This window comes from Agelaius tricolor, unplaced genomic scaffold, assembly GCF_023055355.1.
Source record: "Agelaius tricolor isolate 1412-34295 unplaced genomic scaffold, bAgeTri1.0.p SCAF_3, whole genome shotgun sequence".
NCBI lineage: Eukaryota > Metazoa > Chordata > Aves > Passeriformes > Icteridae > Agelaius > Agelaius tricolor.
In genome coordinates, this window is record NW_027269263.1 from 67,015,602 (window position 1) to 67,040,403 (window position 24,802).

Here is a 24,802-nt window from a genome sequence, read left to right on the forward strand (position 1 = left end):
TTCTTCCAAACATGCTGGTATAAATACAGGTCAAATTTGCATCGTTATGTTTTTAAAGCCTTTTGAAAAGCAAATATTTTAAAGCAGTTGAGACAACAAGCCTGGGAACAGCAGATTTGGACTGGTTTGTCCTATTACTACAACACTGACTGTGGATCATGCCACAGAAAAACTCAACCTGCAATCAACTGTGCAAGTAACAGGTGAAATGTTTTCCCAGTGCTCAGCATCCAGAAGATGTCACCACAAGCTGGAATTAAGCACACAGGTGCTTCCTGCTGCCTGACTCATTGAAAATCAAGCCTTTCAAAGGATGGTTATACACTGAAAATGGAGATGGATTAAGCAGTTCTTATCACTAAATATATCTGAAAAGTACACAAGCAACTCAGAAGCTCCTTTTCTACCTACTATAATCCTAACAGATCCCTGCACCTTTTCTTTGGAACATTTTATTAAGTTTACTCAGGAAAGAATGCAGCCTTGCTCATCCACATGGCACAATCATTATCTTTTAACAGCTGTACCATTTTGAGGCAATTTTTGACACGAATTCTCATGTTATGATACCACTATGATTTGAAATAGAAGTATTTTAGACCAAAACCTTAAAGCTTCCAGGCATCTCCTGAAGGACTGGAGGAAGAAGGTCCTCAGACACCTCACTCTGTGTTAGTTGCTCAGCATTTCTTCTGGTAAATGAACTGTAACATTTTAAGCAGACAAATTGCCTCTCACAAATGTATTGGTTCTACCAGACTGACTAAGACAGACAAATAGTGCAAACTTGTCTCTGGCAGTAAATAACAAGCTGCTTTGAACTATTTTTCAGCCCAGAACTGCAAATTAACAACTCCATGCACAGTCTCCATCACAAAGCACTGTAATATGTAAAAAGAGTGCTATGAATTTTAATGCAAAAGTGTGTGACGTATCTTCCAGATGGGAAGCATTAGAAAAAATGTTATTACACACACATATTTTTAATATTAGGCAAATGAGACATCTTGCATGCAGCCACGTTCTTGGGGCAGCTATCACAACTGAAATGCGTGGCTGATCGTAGGGGATTGAAAAAAAATTATTCAGACAAAACCACAAAATCACAAGGGATGGGTGATGTATTTTTTTACCACCCTCCTTGCCCTACCTCTTTGCAGCAATATAAATGGTTTCAACATGTTAAAAAAACCAAAAGGATTTTAAAAAGTGTATCTTGTTTCTTGAAGCTGTCTGGTTGTTCTCCTACAGACACTATCTCAGCATTACACAGACACTACAGCCATGAGCTGCTGCTTTCTGGTTTGCTGAGATCAAGTGAGTTGTTCCCCTCACTTTCCCTTGAGCAACAAACAAGAAAAACTCTGGGTAATGAAAGCATTAGAAGATAGAACCTCCAGTAATAAAATCTATTTTACAACAGCAGGAACAAAATTTAAGATAATATGTAGGGCCTTCAGGGAGACATTGAAACAGCCTTCACCCACCTAAAGGAGCTCCAAGAGAGCTGGAGAGGGACTTTGGACAGGGACATGGAGTGACAGGACACAGGGAACAGCTTCCCACTAGCACAGGGCAGGGTTAGATTTGGTATCAGGGAGAAATTCTTCACTATAAGGGGAGTGAGGCACTGGAACGGGCTGTCCAGAGAAGATGCCCCATCCCTGAAGGATTCAAGGCCGGGTTGGATGGGGCTTGGAACAACCTGGGATAATGGAAGGTGTCCTTGCCCATGGCAAGGGGCTGGAACAAATGATCTTTGAGGTCCCTTCCAACCCAAGCCATCCTGTGATCTGTAACTTCACGTCAGTCTGGTGGTTAAAATATGAGCTGAAAGGCTCAGAACTCTCTGGGGCAGAATGAAGTGAAACAAGCCAAGCCAAAAGGTTCTATTTCTCACCAGTGCACCTTTGATCATGTTGTTCACAACTTTCACTGTAGGAGCTACAACATACTGACCCCTTATGTAACTCAAGCCTTGGAAAAGTCCATTCCTGCAGCAGCTCCCTGCACCTGCCCCTGCAGGTAATAAAGGATTACATGGATCAGAACTGCTGTGTATATGAAACTTTGGGTTTTTTCTGCTCAGCAAGCAGCTAGTTTATTCTTAAAATAAAAGGAGTGGCTGTGTTGGGGAAGGGAAAAAAAAAAAGGAAAGAAAAACAACATAATGAAAAGGAAGAACACACCCATATGGAAAAAAATGGCCAAAGACAAAGCAGGCTTATTGCAAATGCTGCACAACCCTGTCACTGACAAAACCAAACTATGAATTAGCCAGAAGGGAAACTTCAAGATTCTCATCCCTGTGTGCACTCAGAATCTGTCCACACTTCCACAGAGGTCTCACGCTACTCTTAAAATTGTCGTGCTAAGTTTTCCCATCAAGCAGAACAATAAACAAACTTCTAGTTAGTCCTGCCACTGTAAATATTTTAACTGTGTCCCTGCAGAGCCACAGGTGGCAATTGGGAGCAGAGTTTTTTGACAAGGCAGTTCAGTTCCTGCAGCTCCCAAAGCACGTGTAAACACCACCAGGATCTCTGCTTAGGGAAGGAATGCAAATGTGAGGGTTTGACAGATCTATAACCTAAAAGGTTTGTATTAAACACACCCCACGTTCCTCTGGATTTTATTCTGCAGTTACTACAACATTTGAACATCAGCAAGCGATTTGGGCTGTTTTAATGGTAAGAAACATCTGCTTAAATACAGCAAATTGTTTCTGGATTTGTCTAGGATTAAAAAAAATGAGTAAATACTGTGTACTGTACAAGCTGTCTTGGCTGCAGTTCCAAGCTTTATAGGAAACATACTTTGCAACAGGTGATCATGTTCAAGATGAGGAAGATTCCACTGAAATGGTCCAAAGTCTGGAGCACGTCTGCCATAAGGAATGGCCAGAGAATTGGGGTTGATCAGCCTGGAGAAGGCTCCAGAGAGAACTTAGAGATCCTTCCAGTGACTAAAGGGGCTTCAAGAGACCTGGAGAGGGACTTGGGACAAGAGGGAACGACTTCACGCTGCCAGAGGGCAGGATTAGACTCAGTATTAGGGAGAAATTCTTTATTTTGAGGGTGGTGAGGCATCTTATCTGGCTACCAATGAAAACCTGCAGGGACTGGTGTTTTCAGAACACTGCATATGAAGTTATTCCTTAGTAAATACCTTTTTGGCAGCTCAGACAACCCCTGTCACTTCCTGCAGTCACTCACCTCTATTTGGGCTTGAAAAGGACTTGCTTTATTACAGTAAATATTGAGAATGGACTGTGTACAACTTAATATGACTTAACAGGGCAGCAGAGACCTTACCTTGGACAACAGCTTGACTGCACCTGACTACAGAGAGGTCACAGCTGGGGCTGTAACTCTGCCATAGTAATTAATAAAAACAGGAAGAAATTAGTGACAGTGAGCTACATCCAACCTTACAGCACTTAGAGTTAAATATCCTAATAACAACCTTGTCAGGCAGGGTCTGGTAATGATTTAAAGTTACTTTACTTTCCCATCTCCTTCATTAAAATTAAAGGAATTTCAAGTTTGGGAGCTGTCTTTATGCTGAGGCATTGCAGGTTTGTAATTCCAGCATATCCTTCACCTTCACACCTTTTATTAGTCAGGTAACTTTCAGCTCCTGGGAATGCCCACTACAAGCTGCAATAAACCATAAGGTTTAAAAGTTTCTGTTTGGGGTTTTGTTAGAGCCAAAAAAACCTGAAAATGCATCATTATGGTCTGACATCTTACTGCAGGAACAGCAGCAGCATGCAACCAGCTGACCAGGGTGAGGATCACTGCTTTGTGCCCAGACACAGTGAGGTTCAGGCAGAGTAAATCACACGCCAGGGGAAGCAGGAGAGGTGAGCAGGGTCTGTGTGCTGCCCTGGACACCCCACAGCCCCTGTGGCAGCTCCCATCCCCTCTGGCTGTCTCCAGGAGGGTGGCTGTTCCCAGTCTTCCAGGTATCCTCACAGAGCCAGCCCAGAACACTACTCCAAATTTTTGCTACCTCCCTCCCCATGCACTCACCCCCTCCCACCTCCTCTCTCACTTGCCAGTCTCGTTTCCCACCCACTCACCCTTTCCCTTACTCACTCCTAACCCACCCATTTGCACATCCCTCATTCATCTCCCTGTTCAGTCACACAACCTGAGCCTCAAACACCTCCAATACACTCAGGGAGAGGAACTTTGCCTCCCAAGACCCACCTGCCTGTGCCTCTCATCACCAGCCCCATGCCCTGCATCCAGCTTGCCAGAGTTTGAGGGGAGGCACCTTACTGCTCCATGCTCCCCACATGCAGGAGGCTCCATAAAATCCATCTCCACTCACATCACTGCTCATCTTTCCTGCCATCCCCTCTGGATGAGCCAAACACTTTCTTTGGACAGAGTGAGGATGGATGGATGGATGGATGGATGGATGGATGGATGGATGGATGGATGGAAGGAATAAGGACTGGGCAGTGCTGGCCATGCCTCTGTCACATCCATGCATGCTGTGCCTCCAGCAGGCACCCAACACACCCCAAACCCTGCCAAAACCCCATTCCTGGAGGCTTCCAACCCAGCCCTCCAAACCTCTGGGGTACTCTGGAAATAAAAGCAGAGGTAATGCTCCAGGAACATGCAGAGGACTGGGGTAAAGGTGCTGGATCATGTCCAGAGGGCAGCTCTGAAGGGCCTGGCTCAAGGCACCGTGGTTGTGCGCCAGCTCACACCAACCACCCACCCTGTCCTTCTGTCCTTCTCCCATGGGGTGACTGCAAAAAGAAAAACAAAGTCCACTTGTCCTTTTTATAGTCAACTGAACTATAAAAAACTGAAGGTTTTTTTTTTTGTTTGTTTTTTTGTTTTTTTTTTTTTTTTTAAGGGGGGATATGGATCTAGCTCTTAGTGGTCAAGGCAAAGGAAAACTTTCGAGACAACCCTCCCTGGGCACTCGAAGCTTCTGGTAGTGAATGAAGAGCAAGCCCTGAGGAAGAAACAACAAACAGGCAAACCCCAAATCCCACAGAAACAAGCAAAACTATAAAAAGAACAATAGTTCTGAAGAATTTGAATGGAAAGCTGGGATGGGGGGTTGGGGAAGACTCCAGTAACTAGACTGCAACTTCCACTAATTCTGTCACTAATAGAAAACTAGTTTTTTTGGTTTCCCTGCAATGCCCTCTGCAGACTTGTCTGCACACATAGCTTCCTCACAGTTTAAATGCCACAATGGAGTTAAAAATCACTTAAATTTTATCTCCTCCATACAAAAACATTTTCATTTCTAATTCAAATTGGCCTTTTCAGGTAATTTTCGACAATTTCTCAAATGACACCAGAACAGACCACTTTTATACTAAAATAAAATATGCATCTGAGAAATTATAATATTAGCAGTTCCATTTAAAATCTATCTTCAATCAGTAGAATTTTCCCAAATCCTGAAAAACTGAGCATGCAGCACTTAAGATAAGTGATACATTTAATATTCAAGAGCACATAATACTATTCCATTCATATTTACGTGCTGTTAACACCCGAGTGAATTACTGAAAGATGAGAATGCAGACTTGAAATAATATGAAATATTATGGAGTAAAGAAATGGAAAAAATTAGAGCACATATTAGGCAAAGAAAAATCTTGCCATTGAACTTTGTGGGAAAGATTCCAGAGGATCAAAGTGGAAGGCCCAGTTCTTAAAGCATCCCAAGCCATAAAGTTCAGGGGAAAAAAAAAAAAAAAAAACAACAAACCCACAACCACCCAAAACCACGCAGCAGGAAACATGTACTGACTGGCAAGACCATGGCCCGGATGATCTAATGCACTTTCCATCTCTAACATCTCTGATTCTGTAATTCCATAGGAGCTCTGAGCACAGGGCTGGCCAACTTCTGCAGCAGCTCAGTTGACTAATTGGTGTGTGATAATCACAGCGCTCAATTAAAAGAAGGCCTTCGGAGCTGGGTGTTGCAGCTCCTTCCCATCAAAGCCCTGCCAGTAGGGATGTGACTGGCAGGGGCTTAGTAATGACAGGGTTGTGGGGAACTCTCCTAAAGAGGCACAACAGAATTTATGTCATTAAAGAGACAACCATCATCTTCCTTGCAAAACGCCCGGGGTCAGCTTTTGACAGTGGATTTGATAACAGAGAGCTCAACTGTGTCAACATTTACGTATGCAAATAACTTTGCTCCTACGTGCGAGCGAGCCTTAGAGCGGCTGGATCTATATTATACAGCATTTTTAACTATTTAACTCTTGATTTGTGCACTGAGAAAATCTTCCCTCGGGGTAAAATACCAGCTTGTTTCTCAGATCATGTGCTTTGTTTGCTATTTTCAAGTCGTTAGGTAAGCGCACACATGCAGGAAGAAGACGGCGCAGAAGAACGAGCGCACCTCTGGTGTTTTACAGGAGTTTGTGTGAGAAAAATGGATTATTGCAACTGCAGTAAGAATCAATCAGGAAAATTGAGAGAAAAATATAGAAGAAGAGAAAAAACTCCAAAGCACTGGAGTAGAAAGCAGAGGCATGTAGAAATATAATCCTATAATCCCAACTGTGCTGTGCCTGCTGGAAGCCAACTGCCCAAACTACTGCTGCCCCAGAACCTCCTGCAGAGAGAGGGGTTCCAGGGTATCTTGCCTTTTCTTTTTTTCCCCCCTGGCCAATGGAATTCTATCCTGACTCTGATTACAACAGGAGATGATTTGTGGAATAACAGACAAAGGGAAGTTTTTTGAAAAGTATGACCAGGAGAACAATTTGCGATGCTGTATGAAAAAGTGCCAGTTTGATAAATGCCATGAGCCTATCAGGCTCTATAAAGTTTATTTCTATATATTTATATGTAACAGTAAGATTTAAGGTTCAGATTGGATATTGGGAAAAAATTCTTGGCTGTGAGGGTGGGGAGGCCTTGCACAGGGTGCCCAGAGAAGCTGTGGCTGCCTCTGGATCCCTGAAGTGTCCAAGGCCAGGCTGGCTGGATGGAGCCTTGGAGCACCCTGGGACAGTGGAAGGTGTCCCTGCCCATGGAAAGAGGGTTGGAATTAGATAACTTTAAAGTTCCTCCCAGTCCAAACCATCCTTAGATTCTATGATCAATAACCAGAAATTTTAGCAAGGGATGGACTCCTCTCTGGCACTACACAGTATTATCATAGGTACTTTTCTTTTTCTAAGGTACTTCTGCTCTGAACAGATGCTGAAGTTAATTGCAGACACCTAAAATCCACATGCCAAAGGAACACAGGAAAGAATGTACAACAAACTGCTTGTTTTGGAGAAAAAGGTTAAATTAGCTCTTCCTTGAGCTCCACTGTTATGAACAGACAGGGAAGCTGAGGTTTCCTGCACATGCTGATGAACTTCATGGAGCTGTCACTGTAAGTGACAGTGTCACCTTCTCTTTTGCTTCTGGCCATGAATTCCTCCCACCTCCCCATCAGCACCAGCAGCCCTGCAGTCATGTCATGGGATAGAGCAGCTCTAATTTCCCAAGAGAAAAGAAATGGAGAAGAAAAACCACTTTTTCAAACCAGCTCAGCAAATTGAGCTCTTCAGTTTGAATGACTCCAAGACCATCAGGGATGGCCATGGAAGGAACTGATGATCCTGAAACCACATGTGAAACCTGCAGAGCAGGTACCCTCTGCTCACACTGAAACACCAAAGGCAAAGCAACACCCAACAACCACTGCAACCCAAATCCATGCCCACAGAAGACAACACTGTCACCTTGAGAGAGTATCCCACTGGTTAAGAGCTCACTTCTCCCAGGGCTGGGCAATTCCCACCTCCTGCAAAGTCCCTGAACCAGCAGGCTTCAAGCAGAGCTTGGGCTGAGGCTGCTTTCTGCCCTCCCGCTGGAGCTGGGCCAGCTCAGAGGAATTCAAAACTCACAAAGCCATAAAGAGAAAGCCCTGGAGGGCAAGTATGACTCCATGAGAAAGAGACTCCCAGGAGTAGGGGCAGAGCCCTGTAGTCTGGTCCCTTCTCCAGGAACTGCTCATGCCTACTGCACAGAAGATTAGATAAAATGTATACATAGCTCCCTTTATACTAAAGCTTCAAAAATACATCCTATGAGCTATGTAAACACACCTAAGAGCCAGTGAGAGCTCTGCCCTAACAGGAGAACAGCATATTCCTACCTGTATTCTTGGAAATATTTTTATACTTGGTGGATAAAAGTAAATCAAAGAGCAAAGCTGAGATCTTCCCACGTATGACTCACTTCTGCCAACCTCATGTTTTGGCAATAAAACTGCATGTACACTCTCACCTGAGCCTGTAATAACAGGTCATGTGGGGAATTTCTGTAGCCACTTGGGTTCTTAAAGGTACAATTCAGGTGCCCAAACTTTGCTGAGAAGTGAAACTGCCTGTCAATGTCCCTTTGCTGCACCAGGGAACACCTGCAGTCCCAGCAGGACACGACAACACTGCCTACAGGTGTCCCAGTTTGGCAGCAGAAATAAATCCAATGCTGGATGCCCCATCCCTGGAAATGTTCCAGGGCACACTGGACAGGGCTTGGAGCAACCTGGTCCAGTGGGAAGTGTCTCTGCCCATGGCAGGGTGTTGGAATTGGATGTTCTTTAGGGTCCCTTCCCACCCAAACCATTCTGTGATTTTATGATGTGAGAAGGAAGCAAGGGGACGAGACAGCAGAGATCATCACACACAACTCTACCTGAAAATGCACCAATAGAAGTGGCTTCCATTCATACCTCATGCTGTTGGAAAACATATATCTTTATTTGCCTCAATTACCTCTTCTTTTTTAGATGTTGCTGTTACCATTCCAGCTGAGTGAGGGAAGACTCCTCGCTCCTCTTTTCCAGGTCCAATTTTGAGCTCACCATTTCCTATGCAAACTTTAGCTGCAAACTCCAGATAGCTACAGGCCATAAAAAAGCCTTGAAAATTTACAAAACAAACAACAGCCTGTGAACTTTCACATGGGAATCCCTCAGACATCAGTAAAAATCAACACTTATCCAAACACTACCCAGACCTAAAACATCAAGCACTTGGTACAAGACATCACAACACACACCTGTGCATCCAGTTTTGGACTGTGTTTTCCTTACATGCAATTTTATGGCTTGTGTTTCAAAAGATACTATTTATGATGAAGGCAGGGTTTTTTTGGTTAATTTTTGTCAGTTTGCCTGTTTGCTTTTTGCTTTTTTTTTTAAATCCAGACTTTCATTAACTACTGCAATGAACAATACTCTCTTTCAGAGACAGAGTGCTGTTCCACCTGCCTCCATGTGCTGCCTTTTTTTAAAACTCAAGATAACAACCAAAGGCACGGAAAAACATCACCTTTGCAACATATAATTTAGATTCATTCAATAATATTAGGTGATATTTTCAAAGCTGCCACTAAAAGGAGATACTGCATGCATGACCAACTCAGCATATTCTATGATTCTGTGAGTCTATGTAAAAAAAATCAGGTTTCAAACTGTATTTTATTCAGTTTTTTGGCTGAAAACCAGCCCTGTGCACTGTATCAATGGTAAAAGCCTGTTTCCCAAACCAGATGATTTTCAAGAGCAGCACTTTCCCTGTCCCACAGGTGGATACACAGCAGTGAACTCAAGATCTAAGACTCCTTCTCCTCAAACAGGGCCTGCTTGGGATTTTTCAGTAAATGGAACTGCTTCACTGTGATCCTGAGGAAATCTGATCTGCTGCTTCAGTACAGGTTTAACAGTTAACAATTTAGCAGCAATAAAAATCTGCAACTTCCTTTCTTTTCATCTGAAGTGATAAGAAAACAATGATTTTTTTTTCTTCTGGAAAAAGAAAAAATCCCTTCTGAGAACATTCTGATAAGGTTACGGTAAAATAAATGATTTTCAGGAGATATGCCGTTAATTTACAAAAATACTTGGCAAAAAAAATCTATCTTTGAATATCTAATTCATATAGTACCCCTTGATTTGTTTAATTCAAGTAAAATATTTTCCTCCACCCTTTCCTTTTCATAGGCTTTTCACACCCACATAACAACCAAGTGACTCTTCCCTGACCCGGCCTCCCACGCCTTTGGTACAACTGCTCCCCACTCCTGAGCTCTTCTCCCAAATTCCAAAGGAAGCACTTAAGGAAGGGAAAGGAAACCCAGTACAATGCTGAACCTTCCTTTTTCTTATTTTTTCCCCCTCAATTAAACCACTGGGTTTATTTGGTGTTCTGCAGGGATGTGTGGTGCACAGAGAGCCTCCTCCGCAGATGTTTTGGAAAAAAACGGGAAAAAATATCCCTGAGTGCTCTCTGTAAGTGGCAACACAAGTAGGTTTGGGATGGCAAGGTGTGCTGGTGTCACCATCCAGGGAAACAACAGCAGCAGTGGATCCCTCCCTTTGTGGAGAACCTGCAATTCCTACAGGTGTTGTTTGGAGAAGACACGTCACAGAGCAAGACTGAGTAAATAATCACTATTCTGCTTTTCCCATTTTCTGATCAGCTCAGCATTCCAAACGATGCTCTGGAAATCCAAGAGCTACAGTATCCCCTATCAGCATCCTCTCCAAATGGAAAACGCAGTCTTAATGCTGGTAAATCACCAAAGGGAAGTTAAATATCACTGCCCTCATTTCAACGACAACTAAAAATAAACTACTTGCCCAAGGAGCTCCCCCCTCCAAAGAATTCCTCCCAAATACAGCAACAGAGTCGACAGCAGATTCAGGGAGCACAACTTCCAGACCCAGCTCTGTCAGCCAACGTGATTCCTTCCAGCCAATAGTATGTTAATGATTTGGGCTTTTTTTTTGAGAAACCACTAATTGATATCTTTTTTTCCTTGGCATTTCACAGAGCCACTTAAAAATAACATAGTTTCTATTTTAGGCATGTTTTAGGGAAAAGTATCATTAGATTTAATTCCAGGGATGAACATCTGATTTTCATGTGAAATTCTAGAAGACCAGAGCCTTGTTCATTCAGTGTAACAGGGAAATTACAGCTTAGCCATGACTCTGGGATGATGTGAGCTCAAAGCTGGAGCTCTGGCCCATCCCCTTTGCTCAGCACCAATATCAGCAGAGGTTTGTAGGTGAAAGGTGGGAGAGAAGAGCAGTTTCAAACTGTTTCTGTCAAGAAACAAATCCACCCTGATCAAGAAAGTTTCCCCCTCATTCACAGACTCCTAACCTGTGGCAGGGCAGCCAGTGCTTTCTGCAAAAGCTCCAGTGGAAAAAAATAAAACAAATGAAAGCACCTCTTTAAAGAGCTGCTAAAGGGCTTTCTCTCAATCCCATTTAGCAAGATACCATCTCAGCACTGAAAATAAGCACATGAACTTACCAAAGCAATATCAGGAGAAGCATCAGAAATAAAGTTCAGGCGTTACTCAGCCGTCAGCACCTCAGCTCCTCCCTGGCACCAAGTAAATCCCACAGCAGCAGGTACCAGAACTGCCTCTGCTCTGCTGCTCACACCCGAACGCTCACAGCCGGGCTCTGAATCTGCCACCAACAAAAGAAACCACAGGAAGACTGCTTCCCTAATGCTTCAGAACTGAGTCAGTGGGTCAACAATTCCTTCGGTTTAGGAGCCAGACCAATTCCCTTAAACACCCCTTCTCTTCTTTTTTTTTTTTCTTTTTTTTTTTTTTCCTGATGGAGAAGCCAACTGTCTCCTGCCAGTGGCAGCCCATCTGCTTCCAGAACAGAACCAAACCACTCCAAACCACCACCTCGTTTTGGCACAGGCATCCGTCCTGACGCAACTCCATTTTGTCTCCCACGTCTGGGAAAAGCCATGAGAAAATACTTACAATGGAAAAGGCAGCCGGGCAAAGTGCTCCGCGCGCACCTTGCGCAGGCTGTGCCGCCTCGCAGCCCCACGTTCCCATCTCTGTGCCTGGCACGGAGTGGCACAAAGGAGAGCGCTTCTTGTGACCCCACACCTGTCCCCTGGCGTGCCCAGGCACAGAATATCCCGGGTGTGCATTTCAGGAGCGGTGCCTGAACAAAGAGAAAGCTCCGGAGCTGCTAGCCCTCTTCCCCAACCATGACTCAAAACCGTCTGGTTGAGAATTGGTTTCGTAATAACCCTTTAGTACCACCTACTCACATCACAGAGCGATTCTAGCAGCAAATGCACAGGAAATCACCAATGACTGCCAATGGAGCTACTATTCCAAGAACCAGCTCTTTCGGTTATTCCTTCATCACTTGGAAACCGAGATGCTTTTACTTTCCCTATCGCACAGGGTGTAGGGCTTTTTTAAGATGAGCCTTTAACTACGATCCTGTAAAATACTTTGTTGATAAATCACCAGCTGAAAACTTGCCCACTGTATTTAAAAAAAAAAAAAAAAACAGAGAGAGAAAGAATTTCACAATAGTCATTCCAGAAAATACAGTAACTCCTTTCTGGAAATAACTCACTGGACAAATCAAGCGGGGAGAATTAATTTTTGGAGACAGTTTGCATCTTGCAGAGCACACAAAGGCGGTGTCGTCAGCCACGTGCCTTTGTGACCACCAACAGCAGACCCCTGACTCACCCAACCACGAGATGAGTCGCTATGAATGAGTTTCCTCTTCTTCCACACTCCCCAGGGGTGCTCTGTGCCATATCCTGAGCCTAATCCCGACTTTGATGGAAATTCCAAAACTCATCTGGGAAGGCTGTGGCCACCAGCTAACGACGTGGCCATCTGCTCCCTCCTGCTTTGAGTCACCTGTCAGCAATACAAAAGGAAATTACTCAGCAGCGAGCACGTGGAAGCCACTGCTACAGCCTCTGGCGTACCCCTTACTGGAATGCAACATTCTGGAGCACTGGGATCACCCTGAAAGGAAAGTGTTACGTCCTGTAGCACTCCCATTCAAAAAAAAGTGAAATTTGGTTTAAAATAAGGACAAAAATGAATGCCAGGAGTGCAGGGAGAGCGCATTTCAGCTGGGTTCTCAGTGCCAGCATCACGGAGGCTGCCATGGAAGGGGGGGACAAAAATAAAAGAAGACATTTCACAAACACGAGACCTTCACCGTGCGTGACAAGAAAAATAATTAAAACAACTGAGAGAACTAATCTGTGGCTGCTTAGGAAGTTAACTCTTCGAAGGAAGTGATTAAGAGAACAAAAGCAAAGTGTTATGTTTATCAAACAAGTGAACTTAACCCATGGAGAGGGCTTACTCCTGTGAGTAAAGGTGGAGTATCATCACAGCCCTCCCTGCAGGCATCGGTTCACACTGAGCTGGGATCTTAGTGAATATTAATTAATTATTATTTCAAAGAAATAAGTCTTATTAGAAATACGAAGCACAGCTTTGCCAAAACACCAAATACTAGCAGAAAGGCAGCCACAATGTCCCATGCCTCTTTACAAAATCCCCTTGATCTAATGCCTATTCAGGACAAAATTCACTAGTATTTTCCTGAGAAGACCTGATTAACCACTTACAACATTCACAAATTCAGTCCCAGCAACAGACATTTTTTGTTTCATCACACATTACACAGCACACAAATTCAGCCCTGGGAAACAAGGCTCCCAACTTCTCCCCAAAAAAGCAACCGACAAATACGAGACAGTTACTACAAATGCTGCTTTGAATCTCCAGGAATTTCACCAAAAAAAAAAATTAATTAATACTAAAGATCTAATTGTCTAACCTGCTTCTGCATGCAGAAAGAGCCAGACCTGGTGCCTCTACAAGGGGGGGGAGGGAAGCGTTTCTTGTTCCTGTTTCGTACTTGACTTTTTTCCTGCGCAGGAGATGATCTAATTATCCAACGTGTCAGTATATTGCTTCACCCTTCCTCGTGTGTCTCTTTACATTAACATATTTTAACAATTCAGCTCATTAGGAAGGAGGCGAGGAACAAAATGGCAAATTATCCTTAAAAATCAATCACAAAGGCAGAAGTCTTCCCATGTTTTGTCCTGTACCTCTCCAAAACTCTACCGGAGCACACAACCAACGATGCTGAATGCAAACGGGTCACAAATCTCCCCAAAATCTCACATCCTCATGCTGCTCAGATGGAAGTGTACCTGTTGAAGACAGGAGCCTGATGGGTGAGCTGTGCAGGGGAGTAATTTTGGGTCCTGCCCAATTAGAAGGGAAAGAAACTCCCAAATGCCAGCCCCTTATTGTTCCCAACCGTGCTGATGCTCAGCTGCAGGCACTGAGGCTTCGAGGGGGCTGGTGGATCTCATGTATAATAATTGAGGATGGGTGATGAAAGCCAGCCATCAAACCACATAAGGCTGCTACCCATTGCCTTGAAATGGATCTGAAAAACCCTGAAATCCAAATATAACATGGACAGCACCTACATTTGCATATGAAGGATGCCAGCCGAAGTTTCCGTGCCTTTTTATCAAATGCCTTTTTTTACAGCCATTCAACCACCCAGCCCTGCCAGCAGACACGGATTTGAGAGATGCTCTTGTGTTTTAAACCTCCCCCCTAATTCCTACAACAGGTTTAGCCTGAGCAGAGTCCCATGGCACACAGTAAAACCACGGGATCTCGGGAAACGTTTCTTCAGCAAGTTTTGTGTATAATAGCAGTGCCTATATATAAATGTGTTTACGGCTATTCCCAAAGAAGAGCCTGTTCTGAAGCAGCTCCTTTATTGTGATCGAACAGGCTGGATTCATTCCCAGTTTTAAGCCTTATATAAGGCCTTCAAGGAAACAGAAACTTATTTTGTACAAAACCATGCCAGTATAGTAGTAGGTGCAACGGAATTATTCTGTTACACATTAAGTTTTACTAATAAAAGACCTGCACTGCCGTCATAAAGTCAAATGCTGCTTCCCACTAGTACAAACAAATATTTCCTGCCAGGTATGTCCACTCTGACTAATAAATAACACAGCTTTCTGAACTGTGGGCTACAGCATAAACCTGTTAGATTATCCCTGTGCCCTGGCAGGAGGCAGGGCAGCCCAGCGTGCCTGCAGGGATGGCTCACTCCAAAAACCCTCCAGGATGCAGCACAGGTCAGGCCATCTCACAGGTTTGGTTCCCACCTCCCCAGGCAGGCTTCTGGCACTGCTCCAGCAGAATCTACACTTCCCAGGATCACCACGGAGTCAATTCCCTCCAAATTCAAATTGCCATCAGGACCAAAAAGCTGGGTATGTGACTAGGTCTTAAAACTCAAGCTCTTGTACTCAAAATAAAAACCACTAAATTGGTAATAAGCAGCAGAAGCTTTAAAATGAAAAATACCACCGAAACCCAACAAACCAACAAAAAACCCCACTTGACAGAAATGACAGGTTGTGATTAAAATCTCATGGTGGTCTCCATCCTGTGTTGCTGCAGAGAATCTGTTTGGGCAGAACACATCTATGCCTGATGTGGGCTGGGAGGACAGTACAGCACAGACAGAGCCAGGGAGACAGAAACAGCCACTCTGGTGCCATTTAGGTGTCCACATCCAAATAAATAAATAAATCAGTCTCCACTGGATTAGCACATGCCCTTTGCACAGCACTTCATTGATAGCACCAAGGCTTTTTCCCCGTGGCCACGTCCCATTTTGTGTTACCACGCAGAGGCAGCTCAAGGACTAAACCAGATCAAAACTAAACCTCCTCTTGCTTAAGATTAAATTATTACAGGACTGACCTTGCAGATACCTTGGCCCAGCTTTTCAGAGGGGTTCATGACCCAGCACTGAGGTTCAGCACAAAGCACAACACTAACATTCTCTTTGGGAAACAGATGCTACTCGTCCTTCTGCATCCTCCCATTGCAAAGTCTCTTCCCTGGGAAGGGGGAGACTTGAATTCTGTTTTCTCCTCCTATGCCCACAGCCTGGCACTGGCACTGATGCTAATTTTGATACTGAACATTTATGAGCAGAGTAGTGACCTCTCACCCCTCCTTCTGAAACACGCCACTGCTCCCGAATCACATAAAAGATTCAAAATGGGATGACTGACACTTACTCTACAGAGAAAAGGGCTTCTCAGGGCATTTGGAAGTCTATGTTTTAATTTCTTTTCTTAATTCTCTTTCTGTGTTTTATCCAAGCAGTTTAAGCAGACCCCAAGCCAAGACACCATTTATTATTGCCATACCTTTTTTCTTCCCACTTCACATGCTGGCAATTCGAAGATTCTTAACTCTTCTTACTCGCTCTACAGGTGTCTGCTGTATTATTTTAGGTCTGCAGTTCCAGGGTTGGCAGTTTTTTAGACTGCATTTCTTGGGCCTGAACAGAAGCCATGCTCACAAATCCATTCTGGAGCTGTAGAAGCTGACAGGAATGGCTGAATTCTAACCCTGGCATGGAAAGGATGACGTGAGGGGCAGGCAAGGCAGGATGGAATTGCTCTCCTGACTTACTCTGGTAGCTACAACAGATGGATCACATAATCCAATGCAAACAGCCAGCAAGTTTCTTGGTAATGAGAGAAAAGGACACGATGACCTCTAGGTAAAAATCCTGGGAACAGCAAGCACACATAAACATCAACCTGAGCAACTTTAATTCTGTGCCAGAGCCTGAACTGAAGATAACAGCAAAGACAAACACCCAAGACAGATTTAATTCAGACTGTAATTTACTGCATGAACATGCCAGAATTGTGGTACAAACCTCATGCCTTTTAACACTCCTCATTGTAAGCCTATTCTTATCTTGGTGATGAATGTAGGATTTCAGAAAGTTTTTTGATTGTTTTTTTTCCAAGCCTCTTGCAATTTTGGTGCTCTTTTCTTTAGTGGGGAGGAAGCTGGAAGTACTTCAGGTTATTAGCTGGGGTGGAATATGTCCTAGTACTGTCCACAAACACAAGGCATCTCACAACAGGGTGCTGATAATAAATTGTTGCACAGATACAGACAAGCACATTACTGCTACCTCCCTCTCCCCTCCTCACCAGTAAAGGGCATCTTAATTTAAGATTTATTTTGTTTGCAAAGTTGATTCAGCTCCTCCAATGCGAAGCAACAGCAGCATGAAGTGTGTTTTCTTGGTATGAAGGTACAGATCTCTTAGCATATGCTTTAAATAACAGACTAAAAAACTCCCTGCTCCTTCTTCTGATTAAGAAATCCTTGAACAGCTCAGTTCCCCAGCACTCAGAAACCCCAACAGGGTAGCAGGGGCCATAAACACTCATTTTCTGCCTGAAACACGGGAACACTTCAGAAATAATGAGCATTTGGAGGAGGGTGGATTTTTGGGGGGATTTCCTTTATTTTGAGTGCTCCAAACTCATACCACTAGATGGCACGTTTGAAACTCTTGGCATTGTCAGTGAAATCACAAGTCTCTGCTCGGCATCACACCGTGCCTATCCCCTCCTGGGATGGAAAAGTACAGGTAAAATGATATCTCAGGAGCCACAGAACCAGGACAGGCAGACAATGGCATGGAAAAATGTGCCTGCTTGGGAAGGCAGTGTCTGCCAGCCAGCTGAGGGAGGGACTGCCAAGGAGAGCTGAGCTCCAGCACTTCCAGCTCTCATCTCAGTGTGGCCTTGGTAAATCTCTTCATGTCTTGGGAGAGTATCTGAATTCCAGAGGGAGCTGAGACAAGAGGAAAATGGCAAAGGGGGGTGAGAGTTGAGCCTTTGGGTGCACAACCGATGTTCCACTGTGAGTTGAGCAATGCTGTGCTCTCTGCACGTCCCTGAGAGCTCAACAGACCAAAAACCATCCACAGCCTCTCCAACGCAACACTGGCACAAACTGATGGCAGGGAGACAGTCAGGGCACCACCAAACAACAGGGGAAAAAGCAGCCAACCCACAGCATCCCATGCAAGATGTGACTTTTCTAGAAATGTCAAGCACTTCCCGCTCCACAGACCTCCATGACAGATAAGCAAACACACAGCAGCCCATGACACTGAGTCACAGCCCCATGAGCAAGTCACCTCTTGTGCAGGACACGTTCTGGAGTGTGCCTAGATGTGCCCTGGTGTACTGGCCTTGGCAGGGATGCCAGAGCCTGGCAGCACCACTTCCTTAAGGCTCCTGGCTCCCTCCTGCTGCCAGTTCCTTAATTTAACTCAGCCCACTTAGAAAGTGCATTAGCACAAGCATGTACCAACATTCCAAGCAAGCAAGCAACATTCCCTCAAAGAAGAACAAGTCAGTTCAGCACCACCGTAACGATTGCGGGCGCTGGGAGCTGCTACTTGTCATGGCATTGCACCCCACATTCCCTCCGTGGGCAGCTTCAATAGACAGGGATTAACAATTTACTAGGAGCACTTCAACATCTGACTCAGTCTCTGGAATGGGCATTCGTGTCAATCGAGAAAAAAAAAAAAAAAAAAAGGAAAAAATCCTGTCAATTTGAGCTGGAGAAAGAGAGAGATGTTGATAGACCCCAAAAGGACAATGGCAGAAGAGTGCTTCTTGTCTGGGTGGAAGAAAAAATACCATCTTCCTTCTTCCAAACAAGAAGAGCTCAGCCCCAGAACTGCAGCCAAAAAAAAAAAAAATTTTCCTTATGTAGGATTTAGTGCCCAAAATGCCCTCACCATCATCATCCTCACTGAAGGACCAAAATACAATCTTGAGGCAGCACAAGAAAGCTTTGCCATAGCACCATCCATCCTACACTCTTTGGGAATTCTGCTCTTCCCTGTTCCATCAGTTTGGCACTATTTGTGCATTTACATGCTCCTGTATACACAGCATGGACATGCTGGGCAAATACTCCTCAAAGCACACCAGAGAACATCTCAGTGTGAATGTCTGCTGCTCTGCCAGCCAGTCTGTAAGACATCAACACATGGCTGCAGCATCCTGCTGAAATATTCCAGCAAGGCCTCTAATTTCAATGGACAAACAACTCAAGAGGATTCAGTTTCAAACATAATGATGCAATAATCTCATCTGAATCTTTCCAGTTCCCTTTGGATGCAGCTCTGTCCCTCCAATCATCCCTCTCTCTAGTGGTGGATGATGCTAAACCTCTCACAAGTTGGAATACTCCATGGTGCCTTGACTGCTTTTAAATGAAGACCACAGGTATTCCACCAGACAAATTCCTCAGTGTAACTACAAACCCCACGGCAATATTTTGTTGGGGGAAAAATGGTAGATCATCTATAAATGAAAATCCTTGGAATTCTGGTTCAGATTTTCCTCCTAATGAACTACTCTGCATCCCAACTGAAAGCAAGGAAAATACTTCATGAGTGGGATCATTCTCACTTCTATTTAAATACCTGCAGCACAGATGTTGATATCTGGGGTTAGTCACAGGGAACTCCTTTAAAGTCAGTGCAAAGAAACTGTCACTTGCATGACATGATTCATCTGACTTATTCCAGGCAGTTATTTGGGATGTTTTCCCTCTCAGAAGGGAAGCCAGGAACATCACAGCCCTGTCAGATGAGTTACAGTGATACCAAATTCTCAAATGCTGCTTTAAGCTACTGTAAAAAAAAAAAAAAAGGAACTTTTAGATAATTATTTAGATAATGATTAGATAATGATTTTAGATAATGATTTAGATAAGTACATACATAAACTTTTATGTATGTACTTATTTAAATGGAAAACCCTAAGTAAGAATGTTGCCCCTCAAGAGTTTTTTTCCAAGAGTTTTCATCCTCAAATCTGCAAACTAAATTTTATAGCACTGGCCCAAAACACAGAGATGGACAAAGAACTTTGGGCAATGTGAAAGTAACCGATTCATTTCCCTCTTAAAAGAATGAATTTGAAAGCAAACACAGTAACCTAAAGAGCAGACAGTGGATTTCATCACGCAGTACCCTTTTACGTTAATAGAAGGATTTTTATGAGGAAGGAGGAATAAACTTGTGGTTAAGGGCAAGATGTTCAAAGTGCACTGCTAGCTCTAGACTGTATTTTTCACGACTGACTCCACCTCAATGTCACACATTACGTTTATTGCCTCAGATCTACATTTTTGGAGAGGACACAGTCAGGGAAGGAAATACTGGGAGGAAGATGAGGCCATTTTTCTCTAGCACAGCACCAAGAGCTGAGCCCCCCCCTTGTGTGGAAAAGCTGACTGTGAAGAGGATGGATCTCATGGACAGTCACAAGGACGTGGCTATTAACGAGCAGAGCTGAAACTCATGACATTTCTCTGGCCTCTGCAGCACGGCTGCCTTTGATGTATCTTATCTGGAAACTCCCTGGCCACTCAGCTTTGTTCTCAGCATAAGGAGAATGAGCACCAGCATTTCCTTAACCTCGCTGACCTTGCTGCTCTCCTCCTCAGCAGACAACCACAAGTATATAAACAGCTTTCTGAAGAACTGGAGAGAGCACAGGGATCACCTTCTGTGGAAGCTGATTGCGTGTCCCTGGGCGTCACTGGCCTGGCCGTGCCCCATGCGTGTCTGTCTGTCCAAGCTCCCCATGCCAGGACTGGCCTCTGAGGCACCACACTCACTGGGAACTCAGCAGGCACTTCTGTCATTTCTGAGCTCTCTCCTGCTGGTGCAGAATCAGAAATGAAAAACTAATTCAGACAATCACACAATGGTTTGGGTTGGAAGGGACCTTAATGCTCGCTTCATTCCCGGGCTGGAATGAGGGGAGCTTCAAGGTCCCTTCCAACCCAAGGGACCTTGAACCCCCTGCCATGGGCAGGGACACCTTCCACTATCCCAGGTTGCTCCAAGCCCTGTCCAACCTTACTTGGAACACTTCCAGGGATGGGGAAACCACAGCTTCTCTAGGCAACCTCTGCCAGGGCCTCACCAGCCTCACAGTAAAGAATTTCTTCATAATAGCTAATCTAGCCCTGCCCTCTGCCAGTTTAAAGCCATTCCCCCTTTCAATACATGCCCTTGTCAAAAGTCCCTCTCCAGCTTTTCAGTTCTTTTTTTATTTATCTCCCATCTACAAAAACAGCCCCAGTCCACTCTCATGAAAGCTCATAACTGAATTACTGCATTATGGTAGATTAGCAGCTTCTTCTGAAAAACCTGCCTGGATGCCAGAGAAAGTCAACATCCTCGGCCAAAGAGCATCCAACAATTAATAAACTTCATTTAGCTGCCACCAAATGATGTCACCAAGAGCGAAGTACAACAACAGAAGTGACAGCCAGGCGGGACACGAGCTTTTCCCAAGTATTGTTTGGGCAACAAGTGAACAAACCCCCGATTGTTGCTGTGCCCATGGAAGCGGGTGGCACACACACAGCTACCTACGTGTCTCCCAACACATACTGGGAGATGCTCGGGCAAATTTATCACTGGGAGAGAACATCACCTCCAACAGACTGCAAGCTGAATCATGTAAATTTGGGTAAAGAGAATCCCATTAAAGAAGCAAAATTAAAGCTAAGTGTATCAGATGAAAGACTTCACTTCTAAAGCCAGCGCCTGAGTGCAAATTCAAGCTACTTCGAAGATATTCAGGACATTCAGACAATTATTTTAAAATGGCAGAGGAAGACAGGCTGATGATCCATGTATGGAAACAGGAGCCAGAAGCTCTGAATCATTCATAACAACACTTAGCAGCTCTATCATCTGCAGATCTCAAAGCCACTCCACAAAATGGATATGAATCGCTGGCAGCCAGCTGTGGCTCCTCTGCACTGGGTTGGCAGCACAGGGCTGCACTGGGAGGCCTGGAGAGCACCAGGGTGCTTTCCAAACAGCAGGCAGTAATTACAGCTTCTGTCCCTGTTTATCCACCTACCTACCTGCAATTCTCATTTAGCATTCCCATGGCTGACATTCCTGCGGCTCTACCCAATCTCCCTCCACAGGAACCTTTTCATTTAATTCTGTGAATTCTCTGGCAAATCTCACTTTTCAGAATTTAAACAAAAGAATAAAATTGTGGTTTATCCTACCCCAAACAGCCACATGGATTCAGTGGATTCCTCAGCACCTGCTGTACCTGAGATCTTTCATGCTATCCTTGTACTGATGAACAACAGAGTTGAGCCAAACACACCTTTCCCATCCCTACACCCCTGTGTTTTTCCTCACTCAGACTGTTCAGACTGAAACCTTTAGATTTACTTTGCAAAAATCAGGAGGCTAATGCACAGAGAAAGTAAGTGCTGTGCTGAAATAACAGGATGACTTTGCAAGATAAAAGCAGGCTCCACATCACCTGAGTCCTGGCCTCCCACCTGATCCAGTCAAGGCTGCTACACCCAGTTTGAACATTTACCTGGAGGTTGCATAAGATTCCTATAAACTGCCTGTGCCCCAACACCCCTCTGTTAATGCCAGCAGCTGTCTCCCAGGGCAGAAGCACAGGTCTGAAGGGGTATTTGCCTTTTAACAGAAGAACATTTTGTTAACATTGCACTGCTATTACCCATCACTGTTTCTGTGGCTGTATCTGAAGCAGGTTCCTGCTTCCACAGCGCCTTTATCCACCCCATTCCTGCTGTGTCTGTGTGCCAATAACAGGGATATCAGCTGCTGCAAGCTCCTGTCCATGGAAGATCTGAAGTACAGCATGCTGGAACCTTAAGCAGATATCAAGCACACTCTCCTGCAGATAAAACTCCATGACAGAACACACTTCCCAGAACAGGAGATGCAACTAAATGGAAAAAAAAAGGAAGAAAAAAGCTGCTACTAAAACCCTGTCAGTTTCTGCTGGGTATGAAAGACTGAAGACACCCAAAGTCTCTTCTGCACTGTTCATCCCTCAGTCAGTTTTCCTACACGTTAGAGGCCCAACTTAAACCAACACCTAAGAATATTATTTAATAAAGCCTTTACTCTGCAGCCCATTTTTACTCACTACCACTACAATTAATGTAGGAATAAAACCTCACATTCTCTCAGATGCTCCCTTTTAACTCTATCTGCCCTGACAACTAAGTCATAATTCAGTCTTCAATATTCTCTTTCTTTCCCCTCCCATGATGGGTTTATGAAAAGAGAAGTAAAATTCCTCTGCAGGTTGAGCCTGAATTAGGAGGGACAAAGATTTTCTCCCAGTTTTCTCCTAAAACTGGGAAATGACAGGTTGCACAGAAAAACATGGACTAAACACACTGGGATAAATGAGATTTTTATCTTGCAAATCCCGTTTGGGGAGTAGGGTCCTCATTTTTCTGTAAGGATTTTTCTCTCACCTTCTGGGAGTTCTCTGTAACATAGAAGCTGCCTTGTAAATGTGTTTGATATACTTCTCCCAGCACTGCAAACATCATATAATGGAACTACAGGAACTTCAAAGGAAGTGGCTGCTTAGGGCAAAGCTGAAAACATTTATTGTCACCCAGACATGCTTTTATCAACCTGCTCAGGTAGAGTCATTTGTGATACACCTTCCCCAGATATGCCTTCAAAGGGAAGCGAAGCTGCTTCCCCCTCAACACTAAGCTCCAGAAAAAAACATTTCCTGGTCAAGCCCAGCTTGTGCCAAGATATTCCTTGGACGAGCCCTAGTGCCAAGCAGTGCTGAGACCTGCAGCTCACTGATTTTAAGGACTGATTTTAACAAGCACAACTTCCTGCTTTGCAAAGGGGCTTATCTGAATGCCTCTTCTTCCAAATGTGCTGGATATTGCTAAGATTTGTCATGTAATTTCTTCCCTCAGCACATGTACCCACATCCCTCCATTGGCCTCAGCTGGTACCTCAGCTCCATTAGTTACACAAAAATAATGAGCCTTCCACTTCTTTCCAGGTCCAACATTTGTGTCACATTATTTTCACCTCAAATATCATCTAAATTCAGCAATAATGGTCTCCAGTCTTAACTGGGATTACTCAGACTCTGAAGTCAGTCCACTACGTCTAATTATGAAGCCAGGAAATCCCATTTTTTAGAAGACTTATAATATTTTCATTATTATTTTTCTTGTCGTTCTTTCAGTTCATAGAGGAATTTCAGAAGTAACTGTTACTAAAAATTAAGGCCTCAGTGCACAAGATCCTAATTTCATGTGGATTGCTGACATGCATAAAACACTTTGCTAGATAAGGACCTATCAGATCTCCAATTCTTCCAGCAATTCCAGTGCAGTCCAGTAGGGAACACAGCTCTGCTGAAACAGGGGAACTCACACGTCCTCCTACCATTCACAGTCTCCCAACTCTGCATCATCATTAAAGTAAGTTCATTATTCCTGTGCCTGATCCTCCCTTTATCCTCTTTGCCTCCATCTCCCAAAACCACCTGCTTTTTGGAAATTAACTATTTTCTTTCCAAAGCATTGACCAGTGGCCTTTATTCTGCCAGGTATTTTTTCACTACAATGACTAATAATCACAACCACTTCTAAAATTTCATTTGCAGCAACATTACCAGGTAAATGCCAGAGAAAGCTTATCCTGCTCTGAGTAGGAGGTTGGACTGGAGACCTCATGAAGTCCCTTCCAACTTAAATTGTTCTGTGATCCCATGATGCGAGTATCATGTTATAAAAATCCATGCAGGCTTGTTCATGTTTTTTGAGTCTCGTGGAGAAAAAAATCAAAACAAAACAAAACCCTTGTCTGCTGCCAAAAGGTAGGGAATTGGGTGGCAGCAAAAAAAAAAAAAAAAAAAAAAAAAAGGCTACCAACTTTCACTTCTTCTCGTAATGCTTCAAACTTGTCTATACTTCTCCGAAATTATTTCCATCTTGGGATCCGAAAATTCCCTACACCCAACTTGCTCCATTTCATAACACCATTCATGCTCACATGTCTATAAGCAAATTCACTCTGGCACAGTTGGTGATACCTTATTTATTTCCCTGTGAGTTCCTCTTTGGAAAGAGCAAGGAGACATGGAGCAACCAGATGGGTACAATTGAAGAAAGGTCACCAAAAGAGACAGTATGTTCTTATTTGCCATCCAAATGTGAGGGTTTGAGGGAATATTTGA

General features: G+C 44.0%; 1 protein-coding gene across 4 annotated transcripts in view; it reads right to left on the minus strand.

Moving 5' to 3' along the window:
- Positions 1-24,802, minus strand: part of LOC139588585 (endonuclease domain-containing 1 protein-like) — a 164,433-nt gene that overhangs the window by 60,984 nt on the left and 78,647 nt on the right. The window lies entirely within an intron of this gene.